General features: G+C 43.3%; 1 protein-coding gene across 2 annotated transcripts in view; it reads left to right on the forward strand.

The window, feature by feature from the left end:
• Positions 1-14,726, forward strand: part of PRKCE (protein kinase C epsilon) — a 482,979-nt gene that overhangs the window by 38,189 nt on the left and 430,064 nt on the right. The gene's annotated exons all lie outside the window — the stretch shown is intronic.

The following is a 14,726-nucleotide window of genomic DNA, read 5'->3' on the forward strand; positions in this document are numbered from 1 at the left end:
AGTGTGAGCAAAGTTAGGAAAGCACATTGGGCAGGCCTGGGAAGAAAGATGCTTCTGATAGAAACATGAGGGAAGGATTGAAATCTGGAGACTGGAGGCCAGTTAAGTGATTCTGCTGGAGGCCAAGGAAGCTCAGGAGGGTCTAAATTTGGAAATGGTGGTGGGGTGAGAAGTCAGAGAGGATCACAAAGAGTAGGGCAGGGGTGAAGGGAGGTGAGGGAAGGTGGTAGTTAATGGGGGAGGGGGAGATGGTCAGAGGACAGCTCACCCTTGGATTTCTGACAGGGTTGGCTTAGAGGACAGGATGGGGAGCTTGGGAGGAAAGCAAATTTGAAAAGAAGGTAAGTTTTCTTGTAAATATGTTGAGTTTGAGATAATTGTGGCTCCAGGCATAGGTGCTCAACAAAAACTTAGGAACTTGAGACTGGCCACCTAGGGGAGAGGTCCAGGTTGGAGGCAAGAATGCCAGCATGATGGTGAAATCACAGGAGTGAATGAAGTGACTGAGAGAGAGAGTGGACAGAGGCAGAAGAAAAGCAGGGCAAGGCCCCAACCTTAGGGAATGCCCAGGATGTGGATGGGGGTAAGAGCTGGCTCAGGTTGGAAAGGCGAGGGGAGAGAGTTGAGAGGAGACGGGCAGTACACCAGCAGGGCTGCACCCTGCCTTGAGTTGAGGAGAGAAGAATGAAAAATAAGGAGACTGTCAGATATGACAGTTGATGTTCTGTCTGAGAGGCTGATTGCAAGAAAACTCTCACTGAAGTGATTGGGGCAGAATCCAAATTGCAAGAGGTTAAGACGAGTGGGTGATGTGGAAGTAAGACAGTCAGGACAGACTCTCACTCCTGAAGAGTTTGGTAGGGAGAGAGAGGAGGGATAGTAACTGGAGGAAGCAGAGTAGAGAAGAAAGTTTTAGTTAGTCAGGAGAACAGAAAAGAGAGGAAGATTATTTAATGATCTAATTTCTAGAAAAGATGGCAGACTGTGAGATCGGTAGCTGGAAGAGAGGGAGAAGCTTAATTGATACTCAAGGGAATCTTGAGAATGATATAAGGGAATCATTGTAGGAATGAAGTCTGAATCAGGTGGAGATATTTAATCTATTAGGGTCATTCTTGAAATGGGCTCCACACCCCTTACTGAAGATTGGAGATTGACTAGGTGACCTGTGTGGACACAGAGTTTCGTGATTATTGACCTCTGCTGTACTTTACTGACGTGGGATGAAAGTGTACACCGCAGCACCAATAGCTTCCCCATCAATTATCTGGCTTTTTCATTTTATAGTGTTTCCAAAACTAAGGGATGGTTCTATTATCCCAGGTAGGCTTTCTCCAGCCCCCAAACTAAAGCCAGAAAAATGTCTCACCTGGAAAACAAAAGTGCTATAGAAGGCTGACCTGGAAATAACCATTTTCCTTCTGTCACCATCCAGGAAAACAACTATTCTTGCCCCCTCATACCTACCTCTGTCTAGATCCAAATTTCTAGATTGCAGTCTGGATCTAGGGAATAGGACAGGAGAATAAGGAGGGGTCAGGAAGCCTCAACCCCTTGCCATTCTTATTGGGTACCAAAGACAGCAGTCTGTCCAGCCTCATGCGAAGTGCTAACAGATACAAGAGTGTTGGGTTTCCCGCCTTCATGGGCCTTACATGGGACTTGGAGCCTGTGCTACACAGGTTGTGAAGAGAGAGTTCCCTGGGAAATGCAGATGTGCTAGTTTTGTGGTTCAGAAAAGAGAGGCAAGTTTGGTGATGGTTAGAGTGGTTGAGAAATGCTTTGTGTAAGACAAGAGTGGGACTTTGAATGATGGATAGTTTGCATTGATAGGTAAGAAATGCAATATTGCCCTGAACAGTGTGGCTCAGTTGGTTGGGTGTCATTCTGCAAAGTGAAAGATTGCAGGTTCGATTCCCTGGTCAGGCACATGCCTGTGTTCCAGGTTCGGTCCCCAGTCAGGGTGCATGTGAGAGGCAACCAGTCGATGATTTCTTGCACATCAGTATTTTTCTCCCTCTCTTTATCCCTCCTTACCCTCTCTCTAAAAATAAATAAAGAGTTCTGGTAAAAATGGAGGCTTGCCTCCTTGCACAACCACAGAAAAAATTATAACTAAACTACAAAACAACATCACCCAGGATTGTCAGAAAATTGAACCATATGGAAGTCTGGCCACCAAAGAATTAAAGAAGTCACATTCATCCAGATGGGTAGGCGGGGCAGAGACACGGAACAGGTGGTCCCATACCCATGTGTGGTAGATAAAAATCAAGGGGGATACCTCAGGAGAAAGGGATCCCAACCCCACACCAGACCACCTAGCCCAGGGTTCCAGTGCCAAGAAGATAAGTTCCCATAGCTTCTGCGTGTAAAATCAAGTGGGAGTTGGGGTGGTGGAAGAAACTGCAAATTTTTCAGGTGTCTCCTCTTAAAGGGCCCACGACGGACATAGGACTCCCTCTGGGCTCTAGTACCAGAGCAGCAGTTGGAAGGGCACCAGTGGCATACAGGGAGAAACTGAAGTGTCTGGCATCAGGGCGAGTGACGGGGGATACCTTCCTCCTGGACAAAACTCCAGAGGCCAGGCAGAAGGCATTTTCCTTTTTCTGAGCCCTCTCTCACACATAGCCACAGAGTGGCAACACCTTATCTGAGACTCCAGCAACTTCATTCACAGGAGTTGCCCCACCCAGGTGATTACTTAAGGCTCGACCCCATCTACCTAATAACACTGGTTATTAGGATGCCCAAATAACTCATTGTGTACTTCAACAACATAAAAAAGACCCAGGCAGAAATGAAGGTTACATTAAGTGAAATAAAGAAAAATTTATAGGGAATTAACAGTGGAGTGGATGAAGCCAAGAATCAAATCAATGATTTGGAACATAAGGGAGGAAAAAATATTAAATCAGAACAGCAAGAAGAAAAAAGAATCCAAAAAAACAGAGATAAGATAAGGAGCATCTGGGATGACTTCAAATGTACCAACATTTGAATCATGGGGTGCCGGAAGTAGAAGAGAAAGACAAAGAAATTGAAAACTTACTTGAAAAAATAATGAAAGAAAACTTCCCTAATTTGGTAGAGGAAATAGACATACAATTCCAGGAAGCACAGAGAGTCCCAAACAAGATGGATACAAAGGGGACCCCACCAAGACACATCATAATTAAAATACTGAAGATTAAAAATAAAATCTTAAAAGCAGCAAGAGAAAAACAGACAGTTACCTACAAATGAGTGCCCATAAGGCTATCAGCTGATTTCTCAAAAGAAACTTGGCAGGCAGGAAGGGACTGGCAAGAAGTATTCAAAGTGATGAAAAGCAAGGACCTACAACCAAGACTACTCTATCCAGCAAAGCTATCATTTAGAATGGAAGGGCAGATAAAGTGCTTCCCAGGCAAGGTAAAAAAAAAAAACAAAAAACGAAAGGAATTCATCATTACCAAGTCCTTATTACATGAAATGTTAAAGAGACTTATTTAAGGAAAAGGAGAAGATCAAAACTATGAATATTAAAATGGCAGTAAATTCACAGCTATCAACAATTGAATCTAAAAAACAGACTAAGCAAACAAGCAGAACAGAAACAGAATCATAGACATGGAGATCGTTCTAGGGTTATCAGTTGGAAAAGGAAAGAGGGAGAATAGGGGAAAAGATGCAGGGACTAAGAAGCATAATCGGTTGGCACAGAATAGACAGGGGGAAGTTAAGAATAGTGTAGGAAAGGGTGAAGCCAAAGAACTTATATGCATGACCCATGGACATGAACTAAGTGGGGGGGATTGCCAGAGGGAATGTGCGCTACTGGGTCCAGGGGGCAAAGGTGGAAAAATTGAGACAACTGTTATAGCATAATCAGTAAAATATATTTAAAAAATAAAAATAAATAATAAAATATCTTAAAAAAAAAAAAAAAAGGAAAAAATCCAGCATTGTCTCAGGGCAATGGCTGACGTGTTGGAAACAACATGGTGTATCCTTGAGACAGTGAGAAGACTGGCCAGACTGGAGGGCATTGCATTTGGGAGTGAATCGTGACCAGGTAGGGTGAACCTGGTTTGTGGAGGGCTTTGAATGCAAGGCTGCAGAGTGTTGACTTTTTCCTGAGAGTGCCTGGAAGCTACTGGAAGTAATAGAAAAAAGGTCCCATGAGGAAGCGGGTGTTTTGGAAAGAGAATTGTCTCTCCCTTCTACTTCAGTTTGGCTGTGAAGAGCTAACGGCCTCATGCAAGATATGTTGGCTGTGTTCCCTGCCCTTGTGGAACTCACACGAAGACAGTCCTTCCTTCCTGTTTATCCTCACTCTGTCAAGAAACTTCCCCCAGGAGCTTGGAGTTATTTCTCCAAACCATGCAGAATGCAGGTTATTGGAGAGCTGGAGGGGAAAAACCTGTTTTTCTGATTTTCTCTTTTTTTTCCTCTCACGTTGGTCTCTTGCCCTTATCCCCTAAGGATCCTGATAAAATTACTCTTTGCATTTTCCCAATTCCCGCACTGGTTTTAATGAAACCATCACCACCCACAGAAGAGGGCCCAGTCCCAAGCTGGAGGTTGAGAGGCTGACTTCATTCCAATCTTTTCTTCAGGAAATGGCATTTGTGTTAGATAAATACTCACTGCCACTTAACAAGATAACTGCCCATCACAGAGATCCTTGAAGAAATCCTAAAATAACAATAATAGAACATGTGCCATGCTTGTGGGATGCCAAGTGCTGGTGGGGACGGGGGTGGGGAGCAGAGAAAAGAAACAAATTTTAATGTCAGCCTGACAAGTTTATTATACACATCAGTGCTTTAAATAATTACTTTTTTAAATTATGAAAAAGGTGTTCTGGAGCCTGGCTAAATAGCAGCTGCAATTCCTTGCAAATGATTTTCTTGGGGACTCAAAAGAGACACCTTGTTTTTCCAGATCCCTGTGGGAATTTTGCCAGCAGGCAGTGAACACGCCCATTCTCTTACCTTCGAATTTCAAATTTCTATTGAGATGCTTTGTGTGTCTTTGTTCTCCTGTTGGCTTCTCCAATTTCTCCATTTCATGTCTTGGATCTGCTATTGTCCCCCACCCACTTCATTCCATATTCTCACAGCCTTTCGGAGAGAATCCACAGGGCCACATGGTAGATGAAGGTGCCATTTGGCCTCATGTTTTTTCGTTTTATTTGCAAAATTTAGGTTCCTCTGGAATAAGCAAAAAGCACGGAGAGGGAGCTGCCAAGACCACGTGGGTCAGTGAAGACCCGGGAATTTAGATGTCGGTTTTCCCACCCATTTGGAATTTTCTCACGGAAAGCAGAGAATGCTGATTGTTCCACACAGTGAACTTTGATCACTGTGTGGCCCCTTCTTCCAGCATCAGGCTTTTCATTAGATTTCTGACTCATCACAGAGCTTAAAGAAGCTTTAATGCCCTTGACTGTGCAGGTGAGGACCAGAAGTGATTGTTCAGGACACTGTTTGGCCATGTGACCAATCATGCGACCACAGCCTTTCTTCTCCTGTCACAGATCTCCTCTTCTCCCCTGGGACCCTTAAGCTCACTTCCTTTTCATTTTAGACTTCCTTTCCCCCTTGGCCTCTGTACCTGCCAAAAAGGGCTGTGTTTGGTACGGAGCTAAAGGCAAATCCTCCTCTGATGGCTCTCCCATTCATGTCCATGGTGATATGAAGGATTATCCTCTGAGATTAAAGGTGGATTTAGCTCTAATACTCAGGAAGATGCCTCCATATAAAATAAAATGCTCTGATATAGCTGCCGAGCGATTAGTTTCTCATTTTGAAGCCTGTGGTCTCTGGGGAGGGCTTGGGAGGTGAGGAGGGTGTGCTCCCCCCTGTACTGGCCTTGCCCTGACCTGCGACCCCCTAACATTCTGCTTGGCTCTGGTCCTGAGGTTGGTTGGTTTGTTTCTTTTTAACTCCAGAGAACTGTGATCTGGCTGACACGATTATCCTTTCTGTCTGCTAATGGTGTTCTGATCCTCTATTGGTCTTTGCCAAAGTTTGGATGAAAATCCATTTTCTTCTTCATTTAGCCAAGATAGATAAGGATGTTTGCTGTCAAAAACAAAACAAAACAAAACTAGAGGGGAACTGGCAACCAGCTCTCCCTGCCCAACAAAAGCAAAGACTTTGGAGGGGCAAACAGAGAACAAGCTTCTGTTCTGCCTAGTGTGGATTGGTTGGCACCATGTAGGTGGCATTTCCAGCCCCTTTATTCACAATGGCCCTGGCTGCCCCACACCTTAGGTGGCTTCCATTGCAGGAACCATCTTTACCTGGCTGCCGTCAATCCTCACCTGCCTCCATTCCCAAGACCCAAGAGGGAAGAGCCCTAGCCTTCCCTCGAGGATCTCATTTCTGGACTGAATGGTTACACTAGTTCAGCTCACCATCCCAATCCTTGACAAGATTTTTTTTTTTTTTTTTTTTTTTTTTTTTATGAATCAGCACCTATATATGAGGTCTATCCAGAAAAAATTTAGCCATTGTTAATGTAATGAGAATGATTTGTGCAACATTGATGTTACATAGCAGCCAAAGAGAGTGGACTAGAATGTGCCTGTGTGAACAAGGACGACTTCACTGTACTAGTCAGTGGCGGTGGTATACACTATTGAGTGAGCATGTGTACTGTGTGGCCTCACAGCAAAAATGACTGAGTGGGTAGAGTAATGGATCTGCATCAAATTTGCATTACGCTTGAACATTCCTCCACGGAAACTATTTGGATGATTCAGAAGGCTGCAGCTATGGGCAACTGGTGATTGGCAGCTTCATCATGACAATGCACCCACTCATGCATCACATCTCGTGTAGAGTTTCTTGGTGAAAAATCAAATCACCCAGGTGACTCAGCACCCCCTACAGCCCAGATTTGGCACCCTGTGACTTCTGGCTCTTCCCAAGACAAAAATCACCTTTGAAAGGAAAGAGATTTCAGACCATCAGGAAAATATAGAGGGACAGCTGATTGGTGATTGGGATAACTGTGTGAGGTCCCAAGGTGACTACATTGAAGGGGACTGGGGCATCTTTGTCCTACGTGCAATGTTTCTTGTATCTTCTTCAATAAATATCTCTATTTTTTGTATTATATGGCTGGATACTTTATGGAAAGACTTGTATTTCTGCAAGTATTTAGAATTTGTTGCCAGGTTCTTTACTTGTATGTGTATTCGATGTTGACAGTGAAAGAATTTGAGAACACTACAACTCTTGAGCACTTCATTCCCATCCAGAGTGAGTGAAGAACAGCCTTTGGACAGAGGAGACCAGTTTCCAATGAGGTTCTTAGCATGTGCCATCTCCCTGTAGACTTATTTTCCATTTCTAGACAGCTACCACTGGAGTGGACATCAGTCTGTGCTGGATTATTTTCCACAAATGCTCCATTGGGTGCCACGTGCAAATGTAATGTTTGGCTATGTGTCAGGCAGCCCACACTCATTTTGTGGGCAACTTCTTGGACAGGTGGTTAAAATAGGATTTTGTGTGTGATTATTTTCTTTATAGACTTATATTAAAGTATTCAGATTACTGGTAGGTGAATTTGATGGAATCTTTTCCTACCAGAATCCCAAGTTGTATTTAGAATCTTATTTTAGTAAAATTAATGTAATCTGGCTTGATATAAGACATAACTACTGTTGGCGGTGGGAGTGAAGAAAAAGGGCTGTTTTGAGGGAGTTGCCAGGACCCCTGGGCAAGGGACTGTGGCCCCCTGGTGTGGGGGGAGTGGTGGTGAGATTGGTTTTGCCCACCATCTCTGCGTATGGTATGGAGCTCAAGTAAGCAGCAAGTTAATGGACTTCCCAGATGTATACAATTCAGCAGCTGTTACAAACTACAGTGAACACAGAAAAAAATATTATAAAGGAAAAGGAAAGAGAGGAAGAGAAGGGGAGGGAGGTCTGAAACACAAGCAGGAAACAACAAGGATGAGATGCAGTTTTTCAAATCCAAGTTCTTGTATCTGGGCATGATGGCAAATGCATGTGTCCTAGGAATGCATCTGGAAAAAGCCAACCTGAGAAAGTCCTGAGGGTGGCCCAGGGCAGCCACGTGGATGAGACTTGTCATTTCTTAGAGTCTGGTTGTATGTGTAGAGCTGAACAGAACAGACAGTGTATAGACATGTATATGTACTTATACCCCCTTTGGGAGAATGAACATCATGAACTTAAAAATTCAGTTAGTGTTAGGTTAAAATTCATTTGTTGTCAAGTGAGTGGTAACAAATTACACTTTGTCAGCCAATTACAAGACCCTTTATAAACTGGCTCCTGGTTTTATCTTTTTAGCTTTATCTATTTCTGTTTTTACTGGACACCCAACACTGCAGGGAAGTGGTGCAGTTTGCTGGTCCTGAAACATAGTTTTCTTTCCCTCTGATTGAGGGCTCTGCCTCACATCACGCTGCCTTCTCTCATCCTCCTCCCGGTCTTACTGTCCTTCACGGGCAGCAGAGGGACTGCCCTCGATCCCCAGAGATGCCGTGCCCCCCTCTAGCCCTCTATGCAGACCTCTGTTGGGACAGGTATCCCACTGCTTTCTCATTACTTGGTTCCTCGTCTGTGTCTTTCCAGAGTTTAGATGCTGAAATATAGGAACAAGATGGGCTTCTTTTTCCTCTGTCAACTCCAGTGTCTCAAATTGTTCCACTGATACCATACAAGCTCCAAGGCTGGCTGAGTGAGGGGGTGAGTGAGTGATAGCGTGTTACAGAGTGAAGGAGTGGAGGAATGACCAGCATGCCTTTCTCAGTGGGACCACACGGAGCCCCTTGTAGGTGCAGCTCTGCTGTCCTTAGCTTTTCATAGGCCCAGGTGGCTTTAGCTGCAATGACTGTTTCAAGGAAGGAAGCCTGCCATGTTGTTTACGGGCCTAGATGGTTTCAAGAAGCAGATTGTGTGTGTGGCGCACAGGGTCGGGGAGTGGTGTTAAAGGTACGAAGTCGACTCCTCTGAAGGTAGTGGTTGTCACCAGCTGACGAAGAAGGTATAAAGTGGAAGCTCCACTTAGGGCCTGGAAAGGACTTGTGCCTATGCCGCCTCTCGTGTCTGGTGGGAGTGAAGACACCAGTTTCCCACACTGATGAGGGCTGGAAGCAGTGGGGGTGGGGCTGTGCAGTTGAGTGTGTTGTGCTGGGTGATTCTCTGGTTCTCAGAGATCGCCAGGCATAGACTGGGCTGTACAGGGGAGGCAGCAGCTGGGCCCAGCTTGTGGAAGGCATGGGTCACAAGATTAACGATTGCACTTAACTAACTAGGCTGCTTGGGGCTGAGGATGAAATGGTTATCTGTGTTTTCCTTCTAAGCAGCAGAGGACTAACCTCTGAGACACAAGGCGTGGATCCAGCTGTGAGCAAAGCAGAGAGGTCCTCGCCCTCTAGGGGCATGCAGTCTGATGGCACAGAGAGACAGCTATCAAATAATCCCCAACAAATGGAACATTGCAAAGGTGATAAGGACAATGAGAGAGAGAGAGAGATTTCGTGGTGAGATTCTGTAGTAGGGGGTCTGGGAGGTCAGGGAAGACTCCTTGGGGCAGGATGCTTGAGCTGTGATATAAAGGAGGGAGAGAAGAGATCTGGAGCAGAGGGAACTCAAGGAAGAAACCTAGTACTGTACTGATGGATTTCTTCAAGATATTTAAGTCTATGCTTCTCTTTACCTGAGGATAATCTCAGAAATGCAACTGAACTTCGCTTAGCCTAGGACCTTGTAGGACCTTGAGGCCGTCACTGTCTCTCATAGGTGTGTATTATGAATTGAATTGTGTCCCCTGTAAAGATATGTTGAAGTCCCAACCACAGCACCTCAGAATATGACCTTATTTGGAATAGGGTTTGCAGATCTAACTAATTTATGGTGAGGTCATTGGAGTGGGCTCCAATCCAGTATGATTGGTGTACTTATACAAAGGGTATATTTGGACACAGAGACAGATACAGGGAGAAGATGGTCATGTGAGCATGGAGGCAGGGATTGGTGTTCTGCTGCCACAGGACAGGGAATGCCTGGGGCTGCCAGAAGCCGGGAAGACTTTGGAGAGAACACAGCCTGCCAACACCTTGATCTCAGAGTTTGGGCCTCTAGAACTGCATGAGAGTAAATTTCTGTTGTTATAAGCCGCTCAGTTTGTGGTTCTTTGTTATGACAGCCCTAGGAAACTAAAACAGTGAGGAAGGGGAGACAATGAAGGGTTGTGTTGAAGATTAAAAATAATATATTTACACTCAGAACAAGGCCTGGGACATAGTAGATGCCCAATGAACAGTAACTAATGTTATCTTACTGGGTAGAAAACAGGGATGGGTTCCATTTTGTTTTGTTGGGTTGTGCGTATGTTTGTTATTTTTGTTTTTGAAAAAACTGGAAGTACTCAGGTTAAATTGGGTTGCCTTATATGTATATACTGCCGGTAGCTAAGCTTCTCCATGTTAAAAGAAAATGCCCCTCTCGTCTACCAGTGGTGAGGTCTTCAGCCGTTTATCAGGGGACAGAGCTTTAAAATGCTGGTGCCCTCGGAGGAGGGTCACAGTGATACACTAACAGGTAAATGACTGATGCCCAGGTCCTTTTGAAGAGCAGTTCTGACCTAGAGAGAGGAGAATACAGAGCTTACCAGGGCAATAAAGGCCTGACATCTAGAAGAGGCATTCTAGAGGGAAAACACAGTGAAGAAAGCCAGTTTTGCCTACCTCCTATGTTAACCCAGGCTTGGCCTCAGATGAAAGTATTGGTCCCTGCTGATTACCATTCCTATTTAAATCTAGGCTGATAGACGTCTGTCTTTTACATTGGTGTCTTAGAAAACATCTGGATTCTTAGAGATGTTGATGAATCTAGATTATTTTCTTCCCTCCTCCCTTGGTATCTAAAATTTAGGAATAACCATCACCAAGCAAATATAAAGATAAGTCAACCTACAGTAGGACGTGATCTCCTGAAGATGGACGCAGAGATTAAGCTGGTTTAGTCACTGGTGAGGAGGCTTTGACGTCAGGTGGCCTGGGGTTGTAGTCCCAGCTCTTGGACATATGAGATGCCTTTTCTCACTGTCAATGACCTCATCTGTAAGATAAGGATGATAATACCTGACCACTCCAAGCAGTTCCTGTAGTGACAACCAAATGCGATAGCATCTGTAGGTTGCCTAGCTGGTTGTTGGATGTGCTTATCCTGAGCTGTGGGCTTTATGCCTCCTGAAGGCTGATCTTTAGGATTTTGGTCTTCTTTTTCTGCTCTATTATTTTCTAGCTTTATTGAGATATGGTTGATGAAAATTATTATGTTATACAGTGTAATGATTTAATATCCAAATATTCAATACATTGTGAAGTGATTACCACAATCAAGTTAATTAACCTCACAGAGTTACCTTTTTTATGGTGAGAACACTTAAGATCTACTGTCTTAGCAAATATCAAGTATACAATGCTATGTTATTAACTGTAGTCACCATGATGTCCTTTATATCACCAGAACTTATTCATCTTATACCGGAAAGGTTGTACCTTTGGCCAACACCTCCCCATTTCCCCCATCCCCTAGCAGCCACTGTTCTCTCTGGTTCTATGAGTCTGACTATTTTAGATTCTGTGTATGAGCAAGATCATACAGTATTTTTCTTTCTGTGTCTCATTTATTTAACTAATGTCTTCCTGATTCATCATGTTGTATCAAATGGAAGGATTTCCTTCTATTTTATGGCCTAATAATATTCCATTGTATATATAGCACGTTTTAAATATCCAGTCATCCATCCATGGACATTTAAGTTGTTTCCATATTGTGGCTGTTTAAAGCATCTAGTTCTGTACTTGGTCGCATAAATATTTGTTTAGTGACTGTTGAATGAGATTTAGCTCATGTTCTGCAACAGTAGTAACCAAATTATGATTTTTTTTAGTAGTAGGGATTCCCCTCTACTTTTCTTTTTCGAAATAAAGCTCTAGGGGAAACCCAGCACATGCAGTAAGTTTTAGAGGAGCTTCTCTTGTTGAAAGAAGGGCAAAGACCGCCTCTTTTTCTTCATCAGAGGGTAGTCTGGAAGGTGTGTTTGAAAACCTTATACTGAAAGCAGAAAGACTGAAAACTGTACTGGAACTGGAAGGAATTTCTGCTTTTTGTTTTTATTTTTCAGGAAGTCCGTTCTTATTCGTAACTAAAAATCTTACAATTTCACCAGCCTTAGTCAAGTGGAACATGTAGGGCCTCAGCTTCCATGTAATTATTAGCCACATCCCTGGTGAGTTTTGTTAGGTGTCCCCAACCTGAGTTAGAGTCCAGAATGCCATTTCCTTTCCTCCTAAATTTTATTCCGTAGCCTGTCAACAAGTTGATTAGAAGCTCCTGGAGGGTAGAGGCACCTCATTTGGAATCTCCAAAGTACCCTGCCTCTCCATTTGAAGGACAAACAAAGGCCCTCTGTTTATGGAACTGATTCTTCTTTGGATTTGCATTTGCTGTCAAAAATAGAAAGCTCCACTTGTTCCTGTAAAGATTCTTTCCTAGAACATTTATTTTGTTTTCTTTTTTAAAAGACAATAATTGGGCTTCTGTCATATTCTTTGCAAAACTCTTCAACTATGCAGCCTGTTCACTCTCAACAAAACATTCGTATTCTTTCACCCATATGCTCACAGAAGATAAAGCTAAAATAGCTTCATTTATAGTACTGTGTTAAAATGACAAATATGTCTCCAAATACCAAATCATTGGAATAGTGCAAATGTAAATTCCACCAAGATTAGGTGGCATTATTACTGACAACATTATTATTCCTTTCGTCTGTTCATCCATACATCCATCCAACATTTATTGAGCATTTACTTGTTGCAGGTGCAGAGACATATCTGCATAGAAAAGGGCCCTGGAAGTCACGGCAGGGCGCAGCATATCGTATTTGAGATCATTAGCATTGTATGTCCATTTAATTCCATTCATTCTTTCTAGGATTAAATATAGAAAACAAAAACCCTATATGTACTTCGGTTAGCAAATGCTAAAGTTACTTTCCCGTATGAAATATGACTTGGGGTCTTTGAGTTTCCACAGCCTCTCATTCTGATGTGGGACATGGCCTTTGCCAGAAGACCAACTTGATTCCCGATACTGCCCCTGTCAGTTACTCTCCAGGTTGCTCATCTACCTTCTCTGAACAATGGGCATCAAAATGCTAGTATTGCAGAGGCTTTGTGAGAATTTAATGCCTGGTATGGTGTCTAGCATGTGTGGATACTTAGTAAATGTCAGTCTCTTCCTCTTCTCTCTTGATTTGTCAGGATTACAAACAAGGTGACAACAGAGTTTTAAGACACTTTGATAATACATGGACAAGGATAGATTTACAGTCGGGAGTACATAAAGTAGAGTTTATTCTTGTGTTATTTATTATTTATTGTATTATTTTCCATATGAACAGCTGTAAACCTAGTTTTGCCCAACCCTGTATAGTTCAGTGCCATATTTTAAGATTCTGTTGTAATTTCTATACTTAGCATTAATGTGACTTAGGAAAACCAGGGGTCAATAGCCGTACCTATTAATGCAGCGATTTTCAACCTTTTTCATCTGATGGCACACATAAACTCATTACTAAAATTCTGCAGCAGACCAAAAAGTATATTTTTTGCTGATCTGACAAAAAAAATCGGTATAATTTTTATTCATTCACACCACATGGCTATTGTGTTGGCTTCTGTCATTTTTTTTTTTTTTTCTTCCTAATCTGACAATCAAAGGGAAAAGAGGTCAGGGCCCCTGATGAAACAGTCAGGTATAAAAACTCTTGCAGCACACCACTGGTTGAAGATCGCTATACTGATGTATAGTGTTCATGGCCAAGTTTTCACGCTTGACCTTTAGTCATTCTTGGCCCCTTCTTAGCTCCCATTTTACCATCTGTTAGATGGGAGCATGAAAGGTGCCCTCTTATCCTCAGGGCAGTTATGTAGCACAGATGAGACAATGGGGTGAAGGGTTTTGAGAAGTATAACACTCACAGATGCCTGGGTCTCACCGTCATCAGTATTGGCTCAGTGTTGTTTTGGGAGGCTTATGGTTTTACTCCACATCTATTGCAGACTTTGTTTCTCAATCTGTGGAGTTTGGCTCTGTGTAACTCTAGGGATCTGAACTATTGTTGCCCTCTTAGGACATAATTTTATGTGGGGAGAAGCAGCAACCTTTATTTCACCTGCTTAAAATTCTAGTTGCAGAAAAATTTGGCTCAGATGTTCCAAAATAAACTCACCTTTGGGTTGAGTCCAGGAGTGGAAAATTTTAGCTGGAAACAATAGCTTGTCAGAAAACACAGGAATGACTCCAGACTGGGGCATATGTACCCATCATGAGCAGCTTCGTGTAACCCCACCATACCTTCCCCACCCCTCCCTGAGTATAAGTTACAGGCCCAATGGAAAGAGGGAGGCAGGAAAAATCTTTGGAATTGTCTGTGTTTTTCCACTGTCAGACCAACTTCAAGGCTTTGGCTTCTGGAATGATGGGTGGGCTTGCTTTCATTTTGTGGGTTTGATAACGTTTCACCATGTTAATTATTCCTCTCAGCTGAATGTCCTTTGACATGATGGGGGTCGTCGTCGGCAGCCGTCCGTCTCGAGAGACGATGGTGTAGCTTCTTCAGAGTCTATCTGCACCGCCAAGAATGGCTGTGCAGTCCGACTCGGGAGTGACATGGTATCTG

This window comes from Furipterus horrens, unplaced genomic scaffold, assembly GCF_987537825.1.
Source record: "Furipterus horrens unplaced genomic scaffold, mFurHor1.1.pri manual_scaffold_6, whole genome shotgun sequence".
NCBI lineage: Eukaryota > Metazoa > Chordata > Mammalia > Chiroptera > Furipteridae > Furipterus > Furipterus horrens.